Below are 22075 nucleotides of genomic sequence, written 5' to 3' on the forward strand. Positions count from 1 at the left end.
TGAGAGGGGAAAATTAATGAGTGCAGCCAGGGGTATCCTGGTCGGAGCCGGTGGAACACACCAGTTGCAGGGACTTCAGCCCAGGGCCAGCGAGTTTCCCTCTGCCAGGTTGGGTGATAAAGGCCCCCTTGTTAAGGAACATTGCCTTAAGCTGTGTTTCCACAGCTTTCTGTCTGTTTACCGAGGGTATTCAGACATGTAATTCCACCGGATCTGGCTGCTTACGGAGAAGGCTGGATTATTTGTGTTTCGTAAATAAGGCCAGAAAACACAAGGGCTGGAGCACTGAGGGCCAGCTCTGCATCACTCCTGGTGGGGTTTCTTTTTTTGTCCCACTCTCCTGCCTTTTGCTTTTTTTTTTTCTTTTAAATTTATTTTTAACCACAGCTCCCCTTTTCTCTCCCACATGTGCCTTGTTATCCACGCTCTCTGCTGTTCCCTTAAACTGTTTGTGGCTCCACAGTTGGCTTGTTTCTGTCTGGAGGAGAGTCTTATATGGGCTCCCTGATCCCTTTTTACCTGAGGAATCCTTTTGCTCGTGGTTGTTTCTTCCTTTCCTATGGTAAAATCTTATTTTGAGAGGAGCTGGGATTATGTATGATGAGACCTGGGTGCCCTTGAGGAGAGCAGATTCGTGGCAAGCCTGGGATCCAGGAGCATCCCTGGGCAAACCCCTTCCTGGTGTGTTGGGGGAGGTTGGTGGAGCTACTCCTGCCTCGGTGAGCTTTTGTATTCCCAACTCTCCCTGTCCATAAAGCCATTGGAGAGGCTGGTTTACACTGGCACCTGTGTGAGCTGACAGCTCTGCGTCCCTCTGCCCCCACAGGGCACAGCATTCCTCCCTCATCTCCGCTGGAGCCCTTGGGAAAAGCGACTCCGTGACGGTAAATGAGCAGTTTGGTTAATTAGAGCTCTCTGGACCTTTTCCAGCCGGATACCCAGGGAAGCAGGGGACGGCTCGTGTCCTCAAACCAGGCACCTGGACCACGGCTCCAGGGCTCATAACCAGGCACTGCAGGGATGGGCAGGCTCTGCAGGGGGAAAAATAAACCCTGAAGGCTATTTTTTTTTTCCCATCGGAAGGTCTGCAATGGTCCCTCCGTGGTCCAGCCTGTCCTTAGAGCACCTGGTGGGGACGATTAAAGCGGTGCTGGTACAAACACGGCCGTGTGTTCATCCGGACAGGGAGGTGTCGGCTCCCTTAGCAGTCCTGTTTGGAGGAACATCTGTGGAGAGGGGTAGGAGGGGTTTCCCAAACCGTGGGCACGGCAAGTCCTGTTCCTGTTGGGTCTCCAGAGCTGAGCCAGACTCCTCCTGTGAGAGCATCTCAGGGAGATGCCGATCAAAAGGGGAAAAAAACCAAAAACAAACCAGCATTTTTGCTGTTTACTCAGGGCAGTTTGCAGGATTGCCCGGCAGCTGACGTGCAGAGCAACAGCGTGGACTGTCCTTCAGCCAGGACAGCCTTGGTTTTCCTGAGTTGGAAAGAATTGCTTTGGATAAACTGCTCTGTAAAGTCTGAGTTTGTGTCGTGACGGAGTCGGTGAACAGATGCCCGTTGTTTTGTGGAGCTGGGGAGGAAAAGCTGAGAGTTTTGCTTTGGTTGTACTGAACGGGGCTGATGGCTGGGGGTGCCCCAGGGGTGTGGGGAGCACGGAGTCAGGGATGTTATAGGGCCATGAAGATGGTAGAAGGACTGGAGCACCCATCCTCTGAGGAGAGGCTGAGAGAATTGGGACTGTTCAACTTTGAGAAAAGAAGGCTCCAGGGAGACCTTAGAGCCCTTTCCAGTGCCTAAAGAGGCTCTGAGAGAGCTGGAGAGAGACTTGGGACAAGGGTCTGTAGTGGACAGGACAAGGGGGAATGGCTTCCCACAGACAGAGGGCAGGGATAGATGGGATATTGGGAAGGAATTGTTGGCTGTGAGGGTGGGCAGGCCCTGGCACAGGTTGCCCAGAGAAGCTGTGGCTGCCTTTGGATCCCTGGAAGTGTTCCAGGCCAGGTTGGATGGGTCTTGGAGTAACCTGGGCTGGTGGAAGGTGTCCCTGCCCATGGCAGGGGTTTGGAACTAGGTGCTCTTTGAAGTCCCTTCCAACCCAAACAAACCATCCTGGTTTTTGAATCTCTCGTTCTGTTTACCTGCCCTGTCATCCACACTCCTGGGACACTTGTTGCTGAAGTTGGGAAGGTCCAAACTCCTGCCATTCCTGTATGGTTGCTGTGGTCCCTTAATCTGTGACCTGCATGGTGCCTCATCCTCAGCCTGACAGGGGATTTGTGCCGGGATCATTCCGATGGGAAGTGTGGGAAATCCTCTCGGTAGCAAGGCCTATAAAGCGATGCTTTCCAAGCATAAACTCTGATTTTCCAGAAGCCTGGCATTTCTGGGGACTTCCTTGGGTTCCATCCAGACCCACTGGGATGAGATGTAAGTTTGGGAAACCGACGCCCAGAAGTGGGAGAACAATGGGAATCTCCTTGGGCTACTTCTTTCCTGATGGATAACAGATTGCAGGACTTTGTGTCTCGTTCTGGGGGAAGGAAGTGAACCTTTGAAGCTCTGCTCGCTCTCTGTCTGACTTGTCAGCAGATCAGTTGATGTCACCCCCCCATTTTAAATGGATCGTTGGAGAAGAGCATCCGTGTGGTTGGACTGGGGGTTTAGGGGTGATGGATCATCACAGCCACGGTGGATTGAGTTGATGTAGACTGCACTTGGCAGTTCTGGGGCTGAGGGGATGGGGTTAATCCCACAAAATAACAACGTGCACAGACTTCCACACTTCGTGCTGTCAGCAGTAGGGGAATGACCCAAACCTGGAGTCTTGCCCCATCTCACTCTTCCCCTGGCTGGATGTGCAGCTGGATGTCACATCACATCCCAGCTGCAAGGAAACCTTCAAACCCATGAAATGTTTGACATCAGAGGCACGTTTAGGAACTTGTGACCCCCCTCCCAGGTGAAGGTCTGGAGATGGTTTCACTTGAGAAGAGCAGCACATGAGCTGAGTAACCAGGATTAAAAAAAACTCCAGATGCTGATAATAAAGCAAATTAGGCTCTTACAGTGGGTTTTTTTAATGCCCCATGTGACATTTTCAATGGCATTTTATATTTCAGACTTCCTTGGTAGGACAGTGGTAGGATCTAGAAATATCCGAGGCATTAACAACGTCTCTGTCTCTCTCTCCCTTTTCCCATCCAAAGATAATAAGAGCTGCAGGGCTGGCCCTTCCCCCAAAGCTGCAGGGCTTGTGTTGCTTTTCCTTGCATATTTTGGCAGGGAAAAAATAGCCTTGAAGTGTGGTAAAAGACAGAAATATGCTGGAGCATCAGGAATAAAACCAGCCTCTTTGAGGATGGAGTAAGAGAACAGAAAGATTTCCTTTTTTTTTTTTCCCCTCTTTCTTTCTAAAGGCGTTACGAGCAGAGCTGTCGGGTCTGGGGATGGAGGATCAGAAAGCACTTTCCTGATCCGGAGAAATGATTCAAACTGACAGATTTCACGAGGAAAACAAAACTGGGGAAAAGCTGAATTCTGAAGAACTGCTGCTCGCACAGTTTAAAAAACAAAAATCGGCGTTTGCTTTGCAGTTTTTGCTGACGTTGTTCCTCGGGCTGCGCGTTAGGGATTTGAAGGGAGTGGTAACTTCTTGGCTGTTACACTGGTTTTTAAATCAATTTTTGCTGGATGGGGGAGAGGGTGTTTCTTCTCTTTTGTGGCTGTTTACATCAGAGTGGTCGCTGTGCTGATGGGGGGAACTGACCATCCCCTAGTGAAGGGTGACCTGGAACCTGGTTTTGGCCCCTGCAGTGCCCATGAGCTACCAGGGGTTGAAAAGCCTTTAGGGGCAGGAAATGTAGGATTTCAGTCCCTCTGGGGCATGTGCTGGTGCCAGGAATCTTTCAGCTCCTTGTGCTGAAGGTACATGCAATTGGAAACTATGCAGAAGTGATTTTAGACCCGATAGTGTCACTCAACTGTGCACACAAAAAACAAGCCCCAAAAAACCCCAACACAACGATGCATCTTTGCTCCTTTGTTGATTTAAATGAGACCTCGATAGGCTGGCAGCCCTTGTCCCTGCTGTGGCCATGCAGGGGGATGGCAGGGGGCTGTGGCAGGGTCTTCATCCCCTCCCAAACTGAATCCCCCGCGTGGGTGTCACTGTCAGCCCAGGGAGCACACGTAGGATGTTTGCGAGCTGGCAGCTTTCCTGCTCCCTTTCCCCAGCCCCCTGAGCACCACACAGAGCTGTGTCCTGCCTCCTGAGGATCCTGGCTCGTCCCTGGGGCCGTGGTGCTGTGCTCCAGGCTGGCGTGTCTGGAAGGAGCTGCCAGGCACAACACTGTCATGTGGCGTCGAGGACATCCGAGCGCCGGCTGCGGAGTCACCGCTCCCCGAGGTTGGAGCTCCTGCTGTGCCCATCTTGGGCTCGGTGGGGATGTTTTATTTGCTGTCATCAGTCCCCCTGTGTGCTCCTGGGTAAGCCACTGATGATCTGGCACAGCCACGGCTCCTGCTGCTCCCTGCGATCCTGGCTCAGCTCCATCGGGAGCCGGTCACATCGCCCGGGGCTCCGGCCTGGTGCGGCAGCACGGAGCTTATCCTGGGAAGAACATGTAATGGACTGGCACAGAGAAGTCACTTTACTGAGTTGTTTATTGGATATTCAGTTTTCTCTACAACTGCATCTGTCACCGTGACCCTGGAGTGGCTGCGCTCAAGCAGTAAGAGCAGGGACGAACGTCAGATCCTACGGAAGGAGGGATCTTGGAGTGACCAGGAACTCCCTGTTCAGAACAGAAGCAGCTCTGATTTAAACCAGTGCTCATTGAGGTTTTTTGTGGGGGAAGAAAGAGGCAAAGAAGACATACTTGACATGTCAGCAATGCTGTCAGGAAAAAAACCATTTCCCGTTGGAAAGTGCATGGAATCTGGTGCAGAGCTTTCTGGGGCACTTCTTCTCGCTGTCGCATCCTCTGCTTTACTTTCCCTGCAAACATCCCTGGTGCAGGTTTACTCCTGAGCAGCACTGAATCGTGTCTGTCTGCAGTTTGTCTTTCTGCAGAAGGATGTTTTTGCCAATTTTAAACCAGATCTTCAGTCTCTCAAAGCTGAGGTGGCTTCAGACGCCCACAGGTTCTGTCGGATTCTTTTTTTCTCTCCCCCCCGGCATGCATGCTTCCAAAAACGAGTGGGAATGTTTCCAGAGATGAGCACTGTAACTCCAACTTCTGGAAAGCTTTTTTTTTTTTTTCCCCTACTTCTATACATATTTTTGCTCATTAGTGATGGCAGAGAAGCCTCCAGGTATTTATCACGGCATCAGCCATCCGCCTTCTCCGCAGCAGCTCCCAGCCTTTGTGCAGTGCTGGGGGATTCAGGCTAAGTGTGGGATGTAAACACAGAAAAAGGCAGATAAACAAACAGGGCTTTCTTAATTTTTATTTAAGGCTTTTTTTTTTTTTTTTTGTAGGGAGAGAATGAAAATTAGACTCCGCATAATGACAACCTTCTTTAGTATAAAAACATAACCAGGATGGGTTTTGCTGTGTGCTTCACATTAAATATTCAAGTGCTGCTTGTTTGCTGCCAGAGTTTTCAAGTCAAACTGCTGGGGGTGAGGAGTTTATAGGAAAGTATCTGTAAAGAGGTTGTTGAAGGGCTAAATTTTCATCCTTTTGGCTGAATTGTCAGGTTCTGTTCAATGGCTGGTCCCTTCAAAGCAAAGAAAATCATCGGGGCTGAGCCGAGGCCGGGGATGCTTCCCTATTCAACCCCCAGGTTAAGGAAGGATCTGTTACTTCCAAACTCTTGAGACTGAGGAGAAAAAAAAAATAATAAGAAAAAAATAACTCAAAAAAGAAAATTGAAAAGCACAGTGCAAGCAAAATAAGCTTTGATCCCATTGTTTTCTCCCTGAGTATTCCACAGCACCAAAGCCACCTTGTCATTCCGCTCTTCGGTTTCCACTTGAGTGAAGTTTAACACGTCACTGCGAAGAAAATAGTAGTAAATATAATGATTCATCATCCCCAACGTAGTGAAAAAGGGAGGTGGGGAATGTCTGTCAAGTTCTCTTGAAGTCCTTGAATTAAATGCGTAGGGATTTTGAATAACCTCGGAGTTAGCAAATAAAAGCATCAATTTGAGTGTCAGGATGATATCTAATTGAAAAGCAACCAAAGGGACAGACTCATTTTTAGGCAACTTAAAAAAAAAAAAAAGTATAAATACAAAATAAGTTTAAAATAAAGTAATTGGAAATTAATTGAAATTTAATTTTAATTAGGTGCCTGAAATTGGATCGTCTGGATCCCTGGGGTTCCTGTCTCAGTCTCTTCCCTTTTTTTCCCCTTCTGTAAGGCAAATGTCAATTAATATTTTACAAGTGCTTTAAATAACTTCATGTCTGCAACCTGTTGCAAGTCAGTGGGACTCAAATGTTCAAAGGTTTAGGGACCTGTGGGCAGTTGTAGTTACAGAATAGCTGCACAGGAGAAGAAGCACTCAGGCCTTTGTGCGCCTCACACGCCTGGTTTTCTTTGAAAGCAGAAGGGGAAAAAAGAAGCCAATTTTGCTGTTCTACCTTGAAATAATCACCTGTGCTGGTTTTCCCCTGGAGAGAGGAGGATGTGGGTCAGACCTCTTGGAGAAGATCTGGTGTGTTTTTCTCTGGAGCTCTGGGTGTCTGGGGATGGGATATCTCACTATTCCTGACGTCTCCAGCTGCAGTAGCACCTCAAGGCTGGGAAATGGTGCAGGATCCATCCTTTGCTCTTGGGGGTTTGGTTTCATGGAATCCCAGAATGGTTTGGGTTGGAAGGGTCCTTAAAACTCGTCTCGTTCCAACCCCTTGCCGTGGGCAGGGACACTTTCCACTAGCCCAGATTGCTCCAAGTCCCATCCAGTCCTGCCTTGAACACTTCCAGGGATGTTTCCACCCTAGCAAGTGCCCTCCTGGGCGTCTAGACAGGCACTTGGTTATCCCAGGTGTCCAAGGTATCTTGCCAGACGTGGCCTTTCCATGGAGAGCTCCTGGGGCTGGAGGAGACACCTGGGCATTCTCCTGCTGAAACCTCTGTGGTCCAGGGAGTGCAGGTGTCAAAACATCTTCTTGAGGCATTCTTGACTTCCCTGCGGGATTTCACCTCAGATCCTGCCCTTGGCAAGTGAGGACATGGCTCAGACCAGGCACTGGGCTGGTGGAGGGCGAGGAATGTCCTCTGTCTAGACGGATGGCTGTGCCTCAGGAAGCAGGAGGTTTTGGGAGCAGCCTCACAGAAGTTTTGGGAGCAGCCTCATGTCTCCCTCAGGGCAGGGCTCGGATGCACCTGACCATTGCTGTTTCCATACCACGGAGACTCCTCCAGGCAGCCCAGCAGCAGCAGGAACCGAGATGCTCCAAAGACAAGAGGATCCAAGGAATACCTGCACCTTTCCCAGCTCCGTCTCGTGCCTGGCCTGGGTCCCTGTTGCATCCCTGCTGCCTGGAGATGCCGGCAGCACCTTCTGGCTCCTCGCCAGGGATGAGTCTTGGTGCTTTTTTGACTCCAAGGTGCCTTTGCTGTGCTCGGCCGGAGAGGCGGTGCCAGAAAGGGATCTCTGGTGCTTGTGAGGAGCTGCCACTTAATGGCTTCAACTGCAGAGCTTGTAGCTGTGGCACGAAAAGAAGGAAAAAGTCAAAAAAGAAGGAAAACCAGGGGTTTTTTTGTCCTTGATGTGCACTGAGCTGCGTGTCCCACCTGCATGAGCTGGTTTTTGGGGGACGGGGGCAGCGTGAGGAGGAGCCGGTCCGTGATCCCCCCCCAGAGGGTGCTGGGGGGTTCCACCTCCTGCAGCGAGCTCCTCCAGGAGACGCCATTTCCTTCCACCTCTGGGAGCTCCAGAAGAGCAGGGTTTCGCTCAGGAAGTCGGAGCAGCCGTGTTATTTATAGCAGAATTATTTGTTTGGACGTGAATAACCTCGGCGTCCGTTGGCAGCGAGTCGGAGATCAGCTTCCCTGTCTTCCCTGTCTGCTGCCTTCCTGCACCTTCACCGCCTGGGGAGACCCTGCTGGATCCAGGGGTGTCCTCCCGGGCTGGATCCCTTCTTCCCCGTACCCCTGCCCATCCTGGGGTACCCCTGCACCCTCCTGGGGTGTGTCCCCACACCGGCTATCCCACGCCATCCCGGATGATCCCTGGCAGTGGTGGATTAGCTGGCACACACAGCCCAAAAATCCTCTTTAAAAGCACCTCCCCGGGTGTTTTGGGTGTTTTGTCCCCCCCCAAAAAAAAGCTGATGCACCCCCATTCTTCAGCACAGGCTTATGACAAAGACCCCTGGGTACGTTGAGCTGCATCTTACTCATTTTGCTGGTTTCCCCATTTCAGCTCTGGAGTGAAATCATCCCCTCAGCCTTTCACTAATGGAAACTTGGTTTCGGTGCCAAGATAGAGGCAGCAGAACCTGAAACTATTTTTCCAAAGCGCTGGAAACATTGTGCAGCTCCAGCGGCCGTAGGGGAGGCGGGATGGAAACGGTCACATCAGGTTGGTTACCTCTGATCCCAGTTTTTCCAGAGATAAGGGTCGAGTCCCCTGCATCGTTCTGCGACAAGAGTGGCTTTGGTTGTCGCTTCGCTGTGAGAGTTTTTTGGGCTTAAGCTGAATCATCTCATTTTGGCTGAGCCAAGGACCCTCAGAAGATGAATGGATTTCTCCACCACGCTTCCCTGCACTCCTTTTCATTGTCAGAGCAATGAAAAGATTCCTTGGAGTAATGAGGGATCTAACCCTTCATTTTCCTTTTCCTTTTTCTTTTAAAATTAGGGGAGAGGGCTCATTCCTGCCATTCAGCTGAGAGTCCATGAGAAACAAACCCTCCCAGAGTGCAGTGCAGGGTTGGGTAATGCCGTGTGTAACCCTGACTGGAGCATCCCCCTGACAGGCAAACAGTGAAGAAAACATTTCTTTTTTTCTTTTTTCTGGGTTTTTTTTTTTGGTTCATTTTTTTTTCTTTTAAAGGAGATGTGCAATCTGTTTGTGGAGGGTTTGGAAAATCCTCTGGAGCTCCTTCGCATGTGCGTGCAATCCTCAGGCGTGCTCGTGTGACCGTCCTCTCTGCTCAGCTAAAGGTCAAGCTCTTGGAGGTTTCCCAACGTGTATCTATCGTCTGCCGCCATTATTTTTTCCCTATGAAAAAAAAAGAAAAATGCTGGATTTCCCAGCCACGTTTCGTTATTTTCCAGTTTGTGGAAGAGCTCTTGTGGAGGGATCTGTGTTTGCACTGGTGAGCCTGTCCCTCTGGAGCTGCCTCCGGCACAGGGGGAAGGGCTTTGCCTTTCTTTTTTTTTTTGAAATTCCTTAAACACGATTCGAATCTCAAGCAGGGACGGTCTGAGGAGGGGAAATACCACACCAGAACATTTGCTTGTGGTTTCTGCTCTGCTCTCCCTCCCTTTCCCTGTGCGTGCCTGCGAGAGAGGGAGGGCGAGGGTTTTGTGTGGAAGGGAGGGGGGAGGCACCAGCCAAAATTTTCCAGCGGGGAGCTGCTGGGGCTTGGCACGCCCCATGCGCCGGCTCCGTGCTGGGATGTTTAGAGGGAGGTGGAATAGCTCAAACTGGGGTAGTTGGGGTTTCTCAAGAGGAGCAGCTCTTTCTGTGCCCCTTTTTGTGTCCCCTCCTTTTCCTCTCACCCCCATCATCCTCAACCCATGCAGAGCTTTCCAAGGTCCCAAATCACTCTGTGTTTGGGACAGATGGAGAGGAAAAGGGGTGTCACCGTGGGATAGGGAAGGAGGTGTCTATTAGGAAGGAGGTCACCAGCCCCAAGGTGGTTGGGACCGCTCTGACGAGTTTAGAGGGATGGCTGCTTATCTAATTACCCCAAAGATTAATTGCAGCAAGGAGCAGAAGTCGAGGGAATGAACTTTCTGGGTCTGACTCATCCACTCTGCTCGTCTCTGGCAGGGCAGAGTGGGTGGGGATGTCCCCAGAGATGCTTCCAAAGCGTGACGGTGTCCTTGGACATGGAGCAGTGGCTTCACCCCAAGTATTTGCCGGGTTTCTGGAGCTACAGGATCCGTAGTCGAGCTCATGGCCCTTTGGCTCCAGCAGACTTTGAGGGGCACAGGACCTGCCTGGGGTTGGAATCGATGATCTTAACAGTCTTTTCCAGCCTAAATAATTCCGTGATTCCGTTGTACCGCCCTGGGAGAATCCAGGAAAGTTCTGTTGCTCTGTGAGGCGCCGGTCTGGGTTTGGTGTCGGAAGGGGGGCAGGGGGTTTGCTGGTGTGACCCTTTGGGCAGTGCAGGGCCGGAGTTCTCCCCTCAGCAGTTCCCAAACCTGCTCGGATTGGGCCATCTGCACCTAATTAGGGCAGAGTTTTCTTCCAGGGAGCTCATTCTTGAATGAACCGTTGGAAGGTGTGTTCCTTATATAAGTATTCCTTAGGTCCTCCCGGGCCATGCCCGGCAAGAGCCTCCAGTGAGAGGCACCCCATCACCTATCCCATTATTTAATCTCTGTTTCATTCCCTCGCCCACTGGGCTACACCAACTTTCCTTAAACGCCAAAACATCAGATACCCCCCCCACCCCCTCCCCATCCCCATTTCCGTTGCCGTGCCTTATAACTGGATAGCAGTGATGTACCCACGAAGGAATGCCGGGAACCGCTGCCGTTCGGGATCTTCTCCCGGCCCACGGAAACTCCGCATTCTTCGGCCAGCTTGCGGCACGCCAGCGCATTCCTGCTCCATGAGGTGGAAGCAATCCTGGTAGTGTGAGCTGTGATTTCTGTGGCTGGGGTGGGGAAGCGCCGCTTTAAAAAGCCTCTTAATTATGTTCCTTCTCGGCAACGCATCAGCGCCGTTTTTAGCCCATTACGAACGCTGCGACTTCGCTCTTAAATCAGCCCGTTCGCTGATTGACCCAGTTCTGCTGCTTTTACTCTTTTTTTTTTTTTTGCCATTACAAAATGTTCTATTTTCAGGCACTTTCGCAGCCCTTGAAGAAGAAGGGAGGGAGGGGTGGGGGGATAAGGAGCCCGGCCCTGTTTCATCCCCGTCTCCTCGCTCGCCTGCCGGTGGTTCGGATTTTCACCTGGAAGCCCAGACACAAGGCAGGTCCCCAGACAGCCTGGTTGTAGCCTCTTTGGACTTCTCCCTAATTCCCTGATTTCCTTGGGCAGTGATGCGCCGGCAGGACATGTCCCGTCTCCCCCTGGCACTCGGGGTCAGGGTTGTGCTGCAGTCCAGCCCCTTTGCTCTCTCGGAGTCAGGAGCAGAAGGGTGCAACTCCCAGCACCCGCTGTGCAGGAAAAAGCAGGGAGACTGGGATGAGGAGGAGATCTGGGGGTGCTCATGGAGGCGGCGAGGGGCTGTGCAAAACCCTCTGCCAAAGGAGAAGGGATCAGTTGAATTTGCCGTGTGGGTGTGGAGCTGGGAGCAAGATTTTCACCTCTGAGTTTCTCTGTTAGCAGTTTTTTTTGGCAAGCATTGGAACAAGCTTCCCATGGCAGTGGTGGAGTCCCCATCCCTGGGAGGGATTTAAAAGCCATGTGGATGTGGCACTTGGGGACGTGGGTCAGTGGTGGGCTTGGCAGTGCTGTTGGACTCGGCGATCTTGGATGGCTTTTCCAACTTTCCTGATTTTATGACTCTCAGCAAAGGTGAGGCTCCTCCGTGCTGTCGCACCTCACGTGCTGTGGGTCACATCTCACCTGGAATGCTGAGTTCCAGGGTCTCACAGGGACTGTGTGCCCCCAGCAGGGAAGGATGGGAGTGTCCTTCCCTCCACGTCTTGTAATAAATTCCCTTGTAGCAAACCCAGGCTCAGGGATGGTATGTTGACTGCAGGTTAGGAGAGGACCAGCTACTGGAGACATTAATCTGGAGAGCAATGGACCTGCTGAGTTTGTGATCGATACCACGGGTGTTAATTTTTGTAATTCCTCCCCTCGTCCTTAGACTTCGAGTCCAGCCCCTCCAGGGACTCGCCCTCATTTAAATGCTGATGAACTTGAATGGAAAGTTGATTTGTCTGGTTTGCATGTTAAGCAGAGGTGCACTGGAGGAAGATGTTAAATTCAGCCTTGACCAGTGTGGGATCTTCAGGCAGAGGTAACAGTGAATAAAAGATGTGCTGCCTGGGGGATAAATCTCTGTTAGTCCCCTGTCAGAGGGTGGTGCCCCTGGGAGAAGTCCTTGTGTTTGGGGGAATAATTAAGGAAACTCGGTCACTTAGTTTATCCAGGAGGACACGAGGAATTGATCCATCCATCCATAAATAGCGACACGGGTGGTTTCAGCAGAGGGCAGGAGCTGGTTTTGATATCATGAAAGGCTGGAGGTGGGGTTTGGGTTTTTATCTTGTGTTTAACCTCTGCAGCAGCTTAACCAGGGGTTTGGGTGGACTCAGCATGGGAATGTTGGCTTCCCAGAGGGTACCTGGTGGAGCTGCTGCTGGCCAGGGTGGAGGGCTCACCTCCTGTAAACTTACCTTTACTCTCCTAATTCAGCCAGTAAGAGTAAATGACCCCAGTTCAGCCCCTCCTGGCCCTCACATCAACTGATGGATCTGTTGAATGGCCTCAGAGCGGGTTTTTTTGTGAGTTGTTTTTTCTGGGTCTCTCCCCAGACCTGCCACGTTTTTTGCTCCATCCTTGTCTCAGAATGCACGTTGTGAATCCCTTTTCGGGGAGAAGGTGGGATATTCCAACCTCATGGCAGGCCCTTAGGATACCTGGCAGTGGCTGTGATCTCTTTTTACTTCTTCCCCATGAAGTGCCCTTCATGCAGCACCTGAAGGGATATTTCTTCACACTCAGCCCTGCCTGTTCTAGACAGGTCTTGCTCTTTTCCCTCTCGGCAGTGAAACGAGCAGATCAGTACCTGTGGGCTTTCAGTAGGGTTTTTGATCCCTTCAGCCAGGGAAGACAGAGTGAAAGATGTCAGAGATATCATGGATTCTTGGCATTGTTTGGTTTGGAAAAGACCTTTAAGGTCATTGAGTCCAGCAGTTAGCCCAGCAGTGCCAAGGCCACCACCGACCCATGTCCCCAAGTGCCACATCCACATGGCTTTGAAATCCCTCCAGGGATGGGGACCCCACCACTGCCCTGGGCAGCCTGTTCCAATGCCTGACCACCCTTTCTATGAAGAGTTTTCCCTGATATCCACTCTAAACCTTCCCTGGTTCGACTTGAGGCCGTTCCTTCTCATCCTGTCCCTTGTTCCCTGGGAGCAGAGCCCGAATCCCCCCCAGCTCCCCCCTCCTGTCAGGGACTGGTAGGGAGCAAGAAGGTCCCCCCACAGATCCAGGCACGTAGGCTCATCCCACAGGGTTAATCGTTCACAGTTGCAGCCTTGGGAAGGTGTGAAAAGATAAAACAAAGGAAAATCCTGTCAGAACAGCTTCATCCATCCTCCCTTCCCGGTCTATTCCTGGCCTGCCGTGATACCAGGAGCGTATTTTTAGAGCCGTGGTCATGGGTTTGCTGTGTCTGCTGGGCTGCTCTGCCTCCTACCCAGCCAGCCCTGGGGCTGTGGGATTCACCCACAGGGTGCTTGTCTTGGGGATCCTGTCCCTGAACAGGGCTGGTCAAAAAAACCCCAGTTAAAATAAAGCCCTAAATGGCTCTTATCAACCTGTGGGGGTGTTTAATTCACCTGTGAAGACAGAGAAATCCTGTCTGTGCCTCCTGCACTCGTGTAGCGTGAGCATCTGCCTTTAGACCTTTAGAATGATCTTTTCTTGCAAAACCAGTGTGTTTATCGTAATGCACACCCAGGGAGTCATAGTTTAGGTTGGAAAAGGCCTTTAAGATCATCAAGTCCAGCCACTGCCTTGGACAACTGTGAAATATTCACCTCTGGGTCACAGGCTCTGACACTCTGGGCATGTGTGGATTTGGAGAGTTTGATACAAAGGTCGTGCAGCCACTGAGAGGAATCTGAACCCTCCAACTTCCCCACTTCAGAGGGAATCCTGGTACCCAAATTTGAACGGGCCAATTATCAAAATGGCTAAGATTATAAAATATTTTATATATATATATATATATATGTAGGCTGAGGCTGCACAGATCATCCTTTAATCACGGTGGCCTTGCATATTTATTTGAGGGTTCACAGGTAACTGCCTGCCTGAAAACTATTTATCTGATAAAAATAAGATTGTCAGGTTGTTGGTATCCTTGTCCTCCTTGTGCCCTGGAAGTGAAGGATGCTGCCTGTGGGATCCCTGATTCTTTCTCCTGTTGAATTCATGGAATCACTCAGATGGACACCCTGCTTTCTCCATGTGGAGTCTTGACCTGTGCACACAGGGAGATCTTAAGGGCAGCTCGACACAACGAGTGTGTCAATAGGACGGCTCTAAAACAGGATAAATCTGCTCAGAGCGATGGAAAATCATTCACAAATCACGGGGGGATCACAAACTGCTGCCCTAGACAGGCTTCCCACATGCCAGACACACGGGTGGGAGCAGGGCATTTGCTCAGCAGTGAGAAATGGGAGAACATCACCCCAGCCCCTGAGCACCGACTCCTCTAAATCACACCCTCCCCGACTTGTTTAAAATGCAGTGCAGGCAAAATCTGTTTCTCAGGAGTGGCTTGTGCTGGAGTCAAAAAACAGAAAGCAAATTCTGTCTGCCAGCCAAGGAAAACTTGGATTGGCTATTAAACCCAGGATTTTGTTGGCTAGCGTCGTATCTGATTACATGGAAGTGTGGGAGCTAAATGCTTTCTAAAGCTATTTTTCCAGCCTTTCAGATGTTTGGTCGTCTCACCTACTGTAGCTGTTCAGCAGGACTCCCCTCCCTGCCAGCCCTGCACCTTCCAGCAGGACCCACGTGCCTCGGGAAGCTCGGGAAAAGCACTCTCTGTCCTACGGGTTTGCTCTTAAGTAAACATCCCTGTCTGTGTTGTTCTGGACAAAGGATCTTAAAAACAATTTCACTGAACTGCAGAGGAGGTGGAGAAACTCGCTGGCTGTAAAGCATCCGACTGGTTTATGTGGTTTCAGCTGCCAGAGGTGAGGAATTGTCCCAGCAGGTGTGAATTAATCCTGTTTCTGTAGAAGAATACGGAGCCACGGTCCGGCTCAGCCAGGGAGGATCTGAATCTCTGTGGAGTGGCTTCAGGTTTGCAGGAGATCCCATGGGAAGATGTACAAGGGTTGTTCAGCCTGGAGAAGAGAAGGCGTCAGGGAGACCTTGGAACCCCTTTCAGTGCCTAAAGGGGCTCCAAGGGAGCTGAAGAGGGACTTGGGACAAGGGTCTGGAGGGACAGGGCAAGAGGGAATGGATTCCCACTGACAGAGGGCAGGATTTGATGGGATATTGGGAAGGAATTGTTGGCTGTGAGGGTGGTGAGGCCCTGGCACAGGTTGTCCAGAGAAGCTGTGGCTGCCCCATCCGTGGAAGTGTTCAAGGCCAGGTTGGATGGGTCTTGGAGCAACCTGGGCCAGTGGAAGGTGTCCATGCCCATGGCAGGGGTATGGAATGGGATGATCTTTAAGGTCCCTTCCAACCCCAACCATTCTGTGATTCTGTGATACAGCCCTGCCTTACTCTGTAGGATCAAAGCATCAGTTGATGTGTGCAGGATCCTCAAGAAGAAGGAAGTGAAGCAGATGCCCTTTGAACTAGTTAACTTGGAATTTTCTGAATGAATGTTTTTATCTTTATATTGTTTATAAAGTTACTCAAAATGTTTCCTATATAGACCCCTGGAAAGAGCACTGAGGTGGATTCTCTGTCGTTCTGCATTAGTCTTGTTGGGCCAGTTTGGACACACAGCTCATGTGTCCTCTTAAACTCTTCCTGTGAACATTGTCCTGGCTCCTTGGTCCAACCCTTTGGTGCTCTGATTGCACACAAATTTTCCCTAATCCATAAACTAATGAAATTTGTGTCCTTGGGGCTGGAGTTCCCTTCCTGTCTCGTACAAACACACTTAGCAAGGGAGGTCTTGGCTGGAGCAGAGGTTTTGTTTTGCTGCAGCGATGCGGGGAGGACGATGAAGATCCACGACACACTTTGCTGGAGGACACCAGTGTTTTGATGGCTGAGGTGGTGATAACTGGGGAGGATGAGCAAGGCTTGGGTTGGTACTCTGAGCACGCTGTTTATTTTGGGGAAATTCAACAGCAAGCTGGGATGTTTGATTATTCCCCTCTTCCTCCCCTGGGCTAGGATTTGTTTATGGAATACAGGTTTCATCAAAGAGACGCTACAGGCATAACCTGAGATCAAAAGCAAGTTCCCAAATGCTGGTTGCTGAGGATCTGTGTGTTTTCATAAAGTGACAGAGGTATTTGCTGCCTCCTTCCCTGCCTGTTCCTGTTCCTCTGCCAGCACCAGGGGTTTCCTTCAGCTCTGAACGTGCAGGTGATAGGATTTTCCGAGGTGGAGTGATGCTGGTGGTGGGTTTCTCTTGGTGCGACCAGCGTTGCACCAGAGCCTGGTTTTGGGCAATGCAAGGCAGTGTCACCCAGCTCCAGATCTCCAGAGCTCTGCAGGGCTGTGACCAGGGCTGGGTTCTGTGTGTTCTGCACTGAGAGAGGAACACTGGCCTGGTGGGCTTGGCTTGGACATTCCTGAATTAGCAGTCAGTCAGGTGGGTCCTGTCTTCCCACATTGGCTCATTGGGCACAGCACTGTCACAAGGTGAATGTTTTTTAGGACCTTACAGCACTAGGGCTCTGCTTCAGATCTGCAGCAAGGCTGACTTTCCTGTTGTTGGCTCTTGGGTGAGTTTGTGCCTGTTGGTGCTGAAGTTTCATGGGAGTTGGTGCCCACAGCGTTGATATTCCTGTAGCTGCCTGCAACCACCTCGCCAGAGAGCTTGGGTTTTTTTTGCTTTCCCTTGAAGGCCTCACCCCTGTGAGGTGTGAAGGTGCCCAGGGCATGGCAGTAGCCACAAAGCTTGTGAAACAGGCCAGGAAGAGGTGACAAACACGTCCTTCCTCGGTGTCATGCACTGGCTGATCAGATGCTGCTGCTGCTCGTGCAGCAGCCTTGGCTTCTCGTAGAACTTTGGGGAGATTTGCCTGGCAGGATGCCCAGGCTGTGGAAAAGGTCAGACATTGGAACAGGCTGCCCAGGGCAGTGCTGGAGTCTCCATTCCTGGAGGGATTTAAAGCTGTGTGGATGTGGCACCTGGGGGACACGGGTCAGTGGTGGCCTTGTTAATGGTTGGACTCAACCTTAGGGATCTTTTCAACCTAAATGATTCTGAAGGTGCTGCAGGATCAAGAGCTCCCAAGGACAGCCCTGCTCTCCTGGCACTTGGATGTCAAGAGCTGTTGTGGGTCTTCACTCTGTGAGGTGGGAGGTGTTTTGCACTGGGAGGTTCAAACCATTCAGGGCTTTCTGGATCGCATCGATCCGCGGTCAGAAAAGGACCAGGAGCCAGCCTGAGGTGTTGCAGCGTGGCAGGGGGTCAGGTTGCATCCATCAGCCACATTTGTCATCACCAGCATCAGCTTGATGTTCCTCTTGGTTTTGCTCAGAAAATTCCTTCAGGAGGAAGCTGGAAGGTAAACTCCACTGTGAAAGGCTGGGGAGGAACAGTGTAGAGATGTCTTGGTCCCGTTCACCTGGAGAATCCCAGAGGACTTAAACTGCCCTGTCTGGGAGAAGGAGCTGGGTCTGGGTCTCCCCATCCCAGCTGGAACAGCCCACTGTGGAGGGCACTGCAATGAAAAAGGCACTGCAGGAGTGCCCTGATGTTGCTGATGAATAATGCAGGAACTCTGAGCAAGCAATACGTGCATGGGAAGGATTTGGAAAGAGGTTTTATCTTTAGGAGCAAGGAGGCTTCATTAATCTCCCTGAATAATGCCAGGCCATAAATTATGTTGATAATAGACATATCCATGTAATGAAAAGTAACTTCACTTGGTCTTCTACATGAGGAGAGGTTGGAAGCAACAGTGTTTGTCAGGCAGCCCCATCAGTCTGTTAGAACTTGTGTGCTGAGAGTCAGGGATGGGAGGACCCAGCTGTGTCCCAGAGCCACCTTTGTGCCTTCCCACACTTGTATTTCTTCCACAACATCATGGAAAATATTCCCTCTGAAAAAAAAAGGGTTAAAGAAAATGGCTGGAACTCGCAGGGAACTCGCCTTGCTTTCAGTATCCAAAAATATTAAAACCAGCAGCCCGTGAAGTCCAGACCTCAACAGAGTTTAGAGGCTGGTGGTGGAAGTATCCAGGAAACTGGGTTTGGATGGTGAGGCCGTGGATCTGTAGCCTGGTAATCCCCAATGATGGGAGAGCTGGAAGTCACTGCATTGCAGGGTGGTGGCTTAACCAGGCTGGAGCAACTGGCATTTTATTTTAAGAGCAGGAGAGAAGAAAAGCATCCTTTAATACAAACTTTGCACAGGACCACGGGACTGTTGGGTATCTCTGACTTCATGGGTTTACCCAGGAAATGCCTCAAACAAAAGGAGATGGTAGAAGTGTTCTCAGAGGCTGGGTCGCTTTGTTTTCCCCCAGCATTTGAAAGTTGTAAACTCCTGTCAAAGTGCTTGAAGTAGAGGAGAGGTGGGCCAAGGATGAAGGAGATGCTGCTGAGCTCCAACCTTGCAGCTCCGTGGCTTTTGCAGGTGTTAGTTCACTGAGCACAGACAAAGTGAGATCAATCCATCCCTGTCAGCTCCTGTGAGCAGGAGTCCTCACTGCTTGTGCCTCAGAGTAGCAGAGGGGAAAGGATGTTAGGAAATTATTCAGGAGGTGAAAGTCCTCTGGGATCCCAGCAGAAAATAAATAATATTCTATTCTGTTGTATTCTCCTCCACTCTGTCTCGTGTTCAGCATCCTGATCCCGTCCAGGTTGGCACCAGTGACATGGGCAGACACCGTGTGACACAGAGGGTGTGGGAGAGGGGCTGGGTGGTGCCAGCACTGCGGGTCAGGCAGGTCCTGGCAGCTGCATCCCAGGGAAAGCAGGGAGACACTTCTCCCCCGGCCTCTGTGCCGCTGCCCCGAGAGCCGATCAGGTTTCACCCCAAAATAACTCCCTCCTGCAGACAGTGCTGGCCATTATGAGGTCTGAAAGCTGAGCGTGGCCTCACACTGGTGGCTTTATCAAGCCAGGAATTCACTGCATCTCTGATCTCCCCCCCCAAAATCTGGTTCCCAGTATTTCCCCGTGGTAGGTGGTGGGAGTGGGAAACCAGGGCTTCTCACCCCCTTCCCCACCCCCTCGCTGTGCCGCTGTGAGCTGGTCCTCTGAACTGATTGTCATCGTCTCATGGAGAGGCATCTCTGGGAATAACATGCCCTCCTGCTGTGCTCCCATAGAAAACCTCTCAGTGCTCGTTTTGAGGCTTTTCTTGTCACGCTGCTTCGCGTTGAGAGTGGCAGCTTGTTGTTGTCCAGTGCCCACATGAGCATGTTCCACAGCAGCAGAGGGACTGGGGAAAGCGGCAGGGCTGGGAATTTGTTCCTGGTGTCCAATTTTCTGCCTTTAACAAGTCTCTTGCTGTGTTGCTGCTTGTGAAGTAGCCCAGAGGAGGAGCTTTGCAGGCATTACTTGTGTGAGTGCCTGTCTTTAAGGGATTGCTGGAGAGCTGCATCCTGCAATTCCCCTCTGGTTATGGCATTTCTCTTCCTGGTACCAGGAGGAGGCACGATGGGAAGCTGGAGGAGGCAGAGGGTAACTCAGAGCTGTGTAAAACCCACCCTGAAGTTTCCCTTCACGCCACACAAAGAGAGTTGGAAACCTGGAGCGTGTGAGCAGTTGCTGGAATCCCTTTGGGCTGGGAGCTTCACTTTCCAGTGGGGAACTGGGATATAGAGCAGATCTCCCCCGAGCTGGAGGCTGCAGATGTAGTGATTGATCAGTGGGATGATGCTGTTGCTGTATCATGACACAGTAAAGCCTTTCTCTGGTTTGAACCTCTCCAGGCAGAGTCTGAATTGCTGGAGATATTCAGCAATCTGGTCTGTTCTCCAGGATAGACTTGCCTGCAGCAGAGCCCAGCTGTATGGGATTGCATGAGGATGGAATGGAATGCAACAGGATAGGATAGAATAGAATAGCCTAGAGCAGAACAGATTATTTCAGTTGGAAGGACAAGGAGTAATGGCTTGAAAGAGGGGAGATTTGGATTAGATATTGGGAAAAATTTCTTCGTAATGAGGGTGGGCAGGCCCTGGCATAGGTTGCCCAGAGAAGCTGTGGCTGCCCCATCCCTGGAAGTGTTCAAGGCCAGGTTGGAGCAACCTGGGATAGTGGAAGGTGTCCCTGCCCGTGGCAAGGGGTGGAATGAGATGATCTTTAAGGTCCCTTCCAACCAGATTCTACGATTCTACAATTCTGTGATTCCTTTACCAAGTTGTGATCAAACACTGGGATAAGCTCCCTCGGGAGGTGATCGATGTCCCAGGCCTGTCAGTGTTGAAGAGGCATTTGTTCTTTAGAGTTTGGTCTGCCCTGAACTGATCAGGCTGTTGGACCCCTCTGAGTGTTGTGCATCTCTCCTGATTCAGTGGATTTCTGCACCTTTACTGCTGTGTCTCCGTGGATTGGCTCAGAGCCACCTGAGGCTCCTGTGAGTAACCTGGAGAATAAGAGAGAGGTCAGCAGCTTCCCGAAATCCTGTTGCTTCTCCTGTTCATCACTTGTGAGTGGTGAGGGTTGAATCCTTCCTGTGGGTTATTGCAACATGTCTGCTGCTCTTCAGGGGGAAAAAAGGTGCAGGGAAGGGAGTTTTCCTTTGCAGGGAGGTCTGTTCCTCCCACTCCCTCCACAAAAATACCGGGTTTTCATTATGTTGGAAGTTTCTTCCCAAAAAATCACAGAATTTGGTCAAGAAAAAGACATCTCAAATTATTCTTGGTTTTTTTTCCTAGCTGGAAATGGACATTTTAGCCAGGCAAGGGGAGGAGGATGATTTTGGTTTCAGTGAAAACTTGGATTAGTGGTGAAAGCTTTTCCTGTTTCAGTCACTAAGAAGTGTCAAACTCATCACTGCTCAGAGCTGGGACAGGAGTTGGGCTCCTCAACGTAATTTTGGGGCCTTTGGTGGGCATCAGGAACCAGGCACAGCCAAACCATCCAACCAGTGGAATTGCAAGGAGCAGTGTTCTTCTTTGTCCTTTAACTTCAGTGTCCACCACGCTGACCCTGTCACGTGTTCTCGGTGGAAAGAGCATCGTGGAAACCTTGCTGGTGACAGAGCTGTGGCTGCAGTGCTGTCACACTGTTTTAGCCCCCTCCCTTCCAAGGAATCCTTGCAGCTCCTGGGGTGTTGTTGTGGGGTAAAATCTGGGCGAACAGCGGTGTCGTTCTGAGGGAACAAACGTCGTCCTTTGTTTTGATTCGTGGGTACACGAGAAACAAAATGTGGGGCTGGTTGTAAAGGAAGGAGAAGCCAGCTGCTGCGGGCAGGGCTGGAATGTAGTGAATTCCCCAGGGAAAGGTGAGTTTCCCGGGGAAAGGTGTGTTTTAACCCCGTGTTCCTGCCTTTATGAGTTCCTGTGCAGCTGGGAAAGACACAGGGAGTCAGCTGAGTGCCACTGCTACAGACTGGGGAGAGCCAGCTCTTCCAGTCACTTTTGTTTGGGAGGAGGGGGGGTGGTTCCAAAAAAAGAGGAGTTTCACTTTGCTTTGAGTGTCTGTGTTGTAGATGCACAGATTTTCCTCCGTTCTCCCTGACTCAGCCCCGGCTCTCCCCTCCCTCCTCTTTGACGTGGGCACTTCGGGGCAGGATCAAAGAGGGTGAAATTAGAAAGTCTCCTCCTCGCGGTGACTCATCGCTGGCTTTGGTCAAGTGCTTTGCTCTGGGGGGGGTGTGAGCGGCAGAAAGGGGAAGGGAGGGATTTCTGCATCCCCTGAATCCTCCTGGGATTTCTGCATCTCCCAGTGTGGGGGCGTAGCTGCTTGTCCTCAATTCACAGCCAAGCTATTGTGGTTTTCTGCTCCCCGTACCTTAATGCCGAAGCAAAATGGGTCAGTTTTTACCCAGGGAGGAAATCTTGTCAAATCTTGAGATCTGATCAGATCCACTAAATTACTTTTTCTTTCATTTACTGCAGAAAATCTGAAGCAATGAGCAACCAGGT

General features: G+C 50.9%; 2 protein-coding genes across 8 annotated transcripts in view; both read left to right on the plus strand.

Moving 5' to 3' along the window:
• Positions 1-22075, plus strand: part of SAMD4A (sterile alpha motif domain containing 4A) — a 93646-nt gene that overhangs the window by 22177 nt on the left and 49394 nt on the right. The window lies entirely within an intron of this gene.
• The window catches only part of LGALS3 (galectin 3), a 173460-nt gene continuing 162941 nt past the window's right edge, over positions 11557-22075 (plus strand). Inside the window, exon 1 of the mRNA XM_050336936.1 lies at positions 11557-11575. The gene's annotated coding sequence lies outside the window, so the exon portion shown is untranslated. The remainder of the gene's footprint in view (positions 11576-22075) is intronic.

Source organism: Myiozetetes cayanensis, unplaced genomic scaffold, assembly GCF_022539395.1.
Source record: "Myiozetetes cayanensis isolate MyiCay16 unplaced genomic scaffold, myiCay2020 scf6-25, whole genome shotgun sequence".
NCBI classification, from domain to species: Eukaryota; Metazoa; Chordata; class Aves; order Passeriformes; family Tyrannidae; genus Myiozetetes; species Myiozetetes cayanensis.